We start from the raw sequence: 7,867 nt of genomic DNA, 5'->3' as shown, positions 1-7,867 counted from the left end.
CCAGGTGGTACTGATTTTTAAGTTATGAAGGGGTAGTGGAGAGCAGCTGAGCCTTGGCTCTCAGAGTTATCAGGGAAGGCCCTTTGTGTTGTTGTTGTTTTCTTAATGTTTTGTAGTTTGTTTATTTATTTATTTTTTGTTTTTTGTTCTTTGTCCTTTGTTTTGGTTTTTTTCGTTTTTTTAGTTTTGGTTTTGGGATTTGAGCGTTTTTTTTTTTTTTTTTTTTTTTTTCCTGGAGACAGGGTTTCTCTGTGTAGCCCTGGCTGCCCTGGAACTCACTTTGTAGACCAGGCTGGCCTCGAACTCAGAAATCCACCTGCCTCTGCCTCCCAAGTGCTGGGATTAAAGGCGTGCGCCACCATGCCGGCTAGTTCGTTTATTTTTAACTGTTTCTTTCCTTTTTCTTTCATATAAAACTCATCAATAAATTTTCACCCAAAAGGCTGGCCCCTCTCCAAATCTCCCCTTGATCTCTGAGTAGGTGGACTCCCTGGGTATTACCTCTACCCTGATGCATAAAGTCTATGCAGGTTTAAGTTCATCCTCTCCCACTGAGGCTAGACAAGCCAGCCCTATGCTACTTATGTGCCTAAGGCCTCAGATCATTGCATGTATGCTCTTTGCTTGGTAAGTCAGATTCTAGATGTTCCCAGGTATGAGGTTAGATGTGACTGTGGGGTTGCCATTGCCTTCAGCACCTAGGGAAGGCTGTGTGTGAAGGTGCAGCCCTAGTTGCAGTTGATAAATTAGGACTGAAGAAGTCATGCAAAGAATTAGTGACTAGGTACATTGAAGGGAGCCTTTGAGAGGCTATTGGTGAAGCCTACATGTAGTAGAAGTCCCCAGCCTTTTGGAGATGCCAATGCCATGGGATGACCAACAAGAATAGCAGTAATGGAGTGTCACCCACCAAAGCCTAGAGTACTATAGAGGGCAGAGATGAAGAAGTGACCCAAGCCCTATGGAGGAGCCCAGATGATCATGTGTGGGTCCCAGACATTAGAACAAGAACCTGCAACTTAAGGTTACCTTTTAGACTTGAGGATATTAGAGAGATCAGAGGCATAGATAACCAGCTCAGCAAAGCTCTTAACAAAGCTGGTAACAGACATGGAGATAGAGCATTTGGCGTTTGCACAGATAAATTTTTATCTTGCTTTGGTTCAGTATTTCTTCACTGTAACTTTTTCAATTAGGAATATATATCCTGTGATATTGGAGGTATATGATCTGCTTTGTGATTTTGATTTTATACAGCACTACCCTTAAGTCATTGAAAGGATATTAAACCACATGATCAGATTATGGCCTTTCGAATTTTTTTGACAGCGTTACATAGTATGGGGACTTTGTCAGTTAGACTGCATATTTTAGCATTATGCTATAGCTAGGTATAGCCCAGAGAATCTTGTGTTTGAACAAGGGGCCAGGGAGAGGAATGTGGTGCTTTGTGGAGCTATGCTTGGCTCACAGACTGGCTTTAGGTGACCCCTTTGGGAGCTTCATCAACTCAAAACACATCTCCCCCCAAAAACAGACAACCCCTGCTCTTACCTCAGTTAGTGCATGCACTTCCTAGGGAGGATGATACCATGCAGGCTATGTAGAACTTCCTTCTTTTCTGGCCTTCTTGTAGACCTATAACATATATGTATGTCTCAGAAGAGAGCCCTAGGTCATGATTCATTTAAACAATAAACACTTTATGGACCTTAATTAGACGTAGAGTGATGTAACTGTACAACGTGGAATGTTAAGTGCAATATAGATGGATACTAGATACATAGACACATAGATATGGGGAGATATAGAGACAGATAGAGAGATAGAGATCAAGATAAGATAGATGGGCCGGTCGGTGGTGGCTCATGTCTTTAATCCCTGTACTTGGGAGGGAGAGAAATGCAGATTTCTGAGTTCAAGACCAGCATGGTCTACAGAGTGTGTTCCAGGACAGCCAAGACTATACAGAGAAACCCTGTTTTAAGAAACAAAAACAAAAACAAAAACAAAAACAAAAAACCAAAACCCCCCTCAAACCCCCCCAAAAAACTAAACAACAACAACAACAAAAACAAAGATAGATAGATGGTAGACAGATTATATATATATATATATATATATATATATATATATATGTGTGTGTGTGTGTGTGTGTGTGTGTGTGTGTGTGTGTGCGTGTGTGTGTGTGCATGTGAATCACCAGGCCATTATTAGACCCAACATAACAATCCTTTCTACCTATATATGAGATGAGATAGGAAATGAGTTTGGTGGCAATGTCCCTTGACAGACATTCTATTTTAGTATCTGAAACCTAAATATTTAGATAACTTTTCATATTCTCTCAATTGATATTGCATCTACTACCCACGTACAACTCAATTTTGAACCCATTATTGCAGTATTCTCAAAAAATGGAGTCTGTGGATCACTGACCAGGGCTCCTCCATCAACAGGGCCAGATAATGAAAGAGCTGCTGAGCTGTTGTCTGTGAAGTAGAGAGAGTTGCAGACTCAGGGTCAGGAATCTTATGGAAATGGAGGGTAGACAACAGGTATCAGGTACCCACAAAATGAACCTCACCATGAAGTATGACATCCCCTCCCCTCTATACTTATGTCCCCTACTAAAGTGACAAGAATTAAACATGAAAAGAGTTATGATGGCCTCAGCATCGGCGGGAGCCATCTTGGTTCCAGGACTCCACCGCAAGTAGTCTGCACAGGTGAGAGTGTGCACTACAAAAGTTAACAGCTTATGTGACAGGACAAAGCAACACAGCTTCTGTGAAAGGTCCTGTTTTCGGCCTTCATCTTTGGCCAGGGGGGAGGTCCTAAGGCCAGATATCTGTGCACCTTCCCTGTAAGAGGAGAGCTTGTCTGCAGAGAGTGCTCTGACCACTGAAAATCAGAGGAGAGAGCTAGTCTCTCAGGTCTGCTGATAGAGGCTAACAGAATCACCAGAGGAACAATTTCTAACCAGAGACAACTTAACAACTAACTCCAGAGATTACCAGATGGCAAAAGGTAAATGTAAGAATCTTACTAATAGAAACCAAGACCACTCTCCATCATCAGAACCCAGTAGTCCCACTTCGCCCAGTCAAGGGCACCCCAACACCCCCGAAAAGCTAGACCCAGATTTAAAAGCATATCTCATGATGATGTTAGAGGACATCAAGAAGGACTTCTATAACTCACTTGAAGAAATACAGGAGAACACTGCTAAACAGGTAGAAGACCTTAAAGAGGAAGCACAAAAATCCCTTAAAGAATTGCAGGAAAACACAACCAAACATGTGATGGAATTGAACAAAACTATCCAAGACGTAAAAAAGGGAAGTAGACACAATAAAGAAAACCCAAAGTGAGGCAACGCTGGACATAGAAACCCTAGGAAAGAAATCTGGAACCATAGATTTGAGCATTAGCAATAGAATACAAAAAATGGAAGAGAGAATCTCAGGTGCAGAAGATTCCATAGAGAACATCTGAACAACAATCAAAGAAAATGCAAAACGCAAAAAGATCCTAGCTCAAAACATCCAGGAAATCCAGGACACAATGAGAAGACCAAACCTACGGATAATAGGAGTAGATGAGAAGGAAGATTTTCAAATCAAAGGACCAGCAAATATCTTCAACAAAATTATAGAAATAAACTTCTCAAACCTAAAGAAAGAGATGCCCATGAACATACAAGAAGCCTACAGAACTCCAAATAGACTGGACCAGAAAAGAAATTCCTCCCAACACATAATAATCAGAACAAAAAATGCACTAAATAAAGATAGAATATTAAAAGCAGTAAAGGAAAAAGGTCAAGTAACATATAAAGGGAAGCCTATCAGAATTACACCAGATTTTTCACCACAGACTATGAAAGCCAGAAGAGCCTGGACAGATGTTATACAGACACTAAGAGAACACAAATGCCAGCCCCGGCTACTATACCCAGCCAAACTCTCAATTACCATAGATGGAGAAACCAAAGTATTCCACGACAAAACCAAATTCACACCTTATCTTTCCACGAATCCAGCCCTTCAAAGGATAACAACAGAAAAAAAAATACAAGAATGGAAACCACGTCCTAGAAAAAGCAAGAAGGTGATCCCTCAACAAACCTAAAAGATAAAAGCCACAAGAACAGAATGCCAACTTTAACAACCAAAATAATAGAAAGCAACAATTACTTTTCCTTAATATCTCTTAATATCAATGGACTCAACTCCCCAATAAAAAGACATAGACTAACAGCCTGGCTACACAAACAAGACCCAACATGTTTGTGCTTACAGGAAACTCATCTCAGAGAAAAAGGTAGACACCACCTCAGAATGAAAGGCTAGAAAACAATTGTTCCAAGCAGATGGTCTGAAGAAACAAGCTGGTGTAGCCATTCTAATATCTAATAAAATCGACTTCCAACCAAGAGTCACCAGAAAAGACAAGGAGAGCCACTTCATACTCATCGAAGGTAAAATCCTCCAAGAGGAACTCTCAATTCTGAATATCTATGCTCCAAATACAAGGGCAGCCACATTCATTAAAGAAACTTTAGTAAAGCTCAAAGTATACATTGCACCTCATACAATAATAGTGGGAGTCTTCAACACACCACTTTCACCAACAGACAGATCATGGAAACAAACCAAACAGGGACACAGTGAAACTAACAGAAGTTATGAAGCAAATGGATCTAACAGATATCTAGAGAACATTTTATCCTTAAACAAAAGGATATACGTTCTTCTCAGCACTTCATGGTACCTTCTCCAAAATTGACCATACAATTGGTCACAAAACAAACCTTAGCATAAACAAAAATATTGAAATTATCCCATGCATCCTATCAGATCACCATGGACTAAGGCTGATTTTCAATAACAAAATAAAAAATAGAAAGCCAGCATTCACTTGGAAAATGAACAACACCCTTCTAAATGATACCTTGGTCAAGGAAGGAAAAAAGAAAGAAATTAAGGACTTTTTGGAGTTTAATGAAAATGAAGCTTCAACATTCCCCAACTTATGGGACACAATGCAAGCATTTGTAAGAGGAAAACTCATAGCTCTGAGTGCCTCCAAAAAGAAACTAGAGAGAGCACACAGTAGCAGCTTGACAACACACCTAAAAGCTCTAGAATAAAAGGAAGCAAACTCACCCAAGAGGAGTAGATGGCCAGAAATAATCAAACTCAGGGCCGAAATCAACCAAGTGGAAACAAGAAGAACTATTCAAAGAATCAACCAAAGGAGGAACTGGTTCTTTGAGAAAATCAACAAGATAGATAAACCCTTAGCCAGACTCACTAGAGGGCACAGAGATAGAATCCTAATGAAGGAAATCAGAAATGAAAAGGGAGACATAACAACAGATCCTGAAGAAATCCAAAACACCACCAGATCCTACTACAAAAGGCTATACTCAACAAAACTGGAGAACCTGGACGAAATGGACAAGTTTCTAGACAGATACCAGGTATCAGAGTTAAATCAAGATCAGGTTAACGATCTAAACAGTCCTATATCCCCTAAAGAAATAGAAGCAGTCATTCATAGTCTCCCAACCAAAATAAATAAATAAATAAATAAATAAATAAATAAATAAATAAATAAATAAATAAATAGCCTAGGACCAGATGGGTTTAGTGCAGAGTTCTATCAGACCTTCCAAAAAGATCTAATCCCAGTTTGTCACAAACTATTCCACAAAATAGAAACAGAAGGTGCTCTACCCAACTCATTCTATGAAGCCACAATTACTCTGATACCTAAACCACAAAGAGACCCAACAAAGATAGAGAACTTCAGACCAATTTCCCTTATGAATATCAATGCAAAAATCCTCAATAAAGTTCTCGCTAACCAAATGCAAGAACACATCAAAACAATCATCCATCCTGACCAAGTAGGTTTCATCCCAGGGATGCAGGGATGGTTCAATATATGGAAATCCATCAACTAATCCAGTATATAAACAAACACGAAGACAAAAACCACATGATCATCTCGTTAGATGCGGAGAAAGCATTTGACAAAATCCAACACCCATTCATGATAAAAGTCTTGGACAGATCAGGAATTCAAGGCCCATACCTAAACAAGATAAAAGCAATCTACAGCAAACCAGTAGCCAACATCAAAGTAAATGGTGAGAAGCTGGAAGCAATCCCACTAAAATGAGGGACTAGACAAGGCTGGCCACTCTCTTCCTACCTATTCAACATTGTACCTAAAGTCCTAGCTAGAGCAATTCGACAACAAAAGGAGATCAAGGGGATACAAATTGGAAAGGAAGAAGTCAAAATATCACTTTTTCCAGATGATATGGTAGTATATATAAGTGACCCTAAAAATTCCACCGGAGAACTCCTAAGCCTGATAAACAGCTTCAGTGAAGTAGCTGGATATAAAATTAACTCAAACAAGTCAATGGCCTTTCTGTACACAAAGGATAAACAGGCTGAGAAAGAAATTAGGGAAACCACACCCTTTTCAATAGTCACAAATTATATAAAATACCTTGGGGTGCCTCTAAAAAAGTGAAAGATCTGTATGATAAGAACTTCATGTCTCTGAAGAAAGAAATTAAAGAAGATCTCAGAAGATGGAAAGATCTCCCATGCTCATGGATTGGCAGGATCAATATAGTAAAAATGGCTACCTTGCCAAAAGCAATCTACAGATTCAGTGCAATCCCCATCAAAATTCCAACTCAAATCTTCAACGAATTAGAAAGGGCAATCAGCAGATTCATCTGGAATAACAAAAAACCTAGGATAGCAAAAACTCTTCTCAAGGATAAAAGAACCTCTGGTGGAATCACCATGCCTGAACTAAAGCTGTACTACAGAGCAATTGTGATAAAAAAAAAAAAAACTGCATGGTACTGGTATAGCAACAGACAAGTACACCAATGGAATAGAATTGAAGACCCAGAGATGAACCCAGACAGCTATGGTCACTTGTTCTTTGACAGGGGAGCAGAAACCATTTAGCGGAAAAAAAGACAGCATTTTCAACAAATGCTGCTGGCACAACTGGCGGTTATCATGTAGACAAATGGGAATTAATCCATTCCTATCTCCTTGTACTAAGGTCAAATCTAAGTGTATTAAGGAACTCCACATAAAACCAGAGACACTGAAACTTATAGAGGAGAAAGTAAGGAAAAGCCTCGAAGATATGGGTACAGGGGAAGAATTCCTGAATAGAACAGCAATGCCTTGTGCTGTAAGATCGAGAATCGATAAATGGGACTTCATATAGTTGCAAAGTTTCTGCAAGGCAAAAGACACCGTCAATACGATAAAGAGACCACCAACAGATTGGGAAAGGATCTTTACCCATACTAAATCAGATAGGGGACTAATATCCAATAGATATAAAGAACTCAAGAAGGTGGACTCCATAAAATCAAATAACCCCATTAAAAAATGGGGCTCAGAGCTGAAGAAAGAATTCTCACCTGAGGAATACCGAATGGCAGAGAAGCACCTGAACAAATATTCCACATCCTTAATCATCAGGGAAATGCAAATCTAAACAACACTGAGATTCCATCTCACGCCAGTCAGAATGGCTAAGATCAAAAATTCAGGTGACAGCAGATGCTGGCGAGGATGTGGAGTAAGAGGAACACTCCTCCATTGTTGGTGGGATTCCAAGCTTGTACAACCACTCTGGAAATCAGCCCATCGGTTCCTCAGAAAATTGTACATAGTACTACAGGAGGATCCCGCAATACCTCTCCTGGGCATCTATCCAGATGTTCCAATCGGTAATAAGGACACATGTTCCACCATGTTCATATTATTTATAATAGCCAGAAGCTGGAAAGAACCAAGATGCCCCTCAA

Source organism: Mus musculus, chromosome 4, assembly GCF_000001635.26.
Source record: "Mus musculus strain C57BL/6J chromosome 4, GRCm38.p6 C57BL/6J".
NCBI lineage: Eukaryota > Metazoa > Chordata > Mammalia > Rodentia > Muridae > Mus > Mus musculus.
This window is presented reverse-complemented; position numbering follows the sequence as displayed.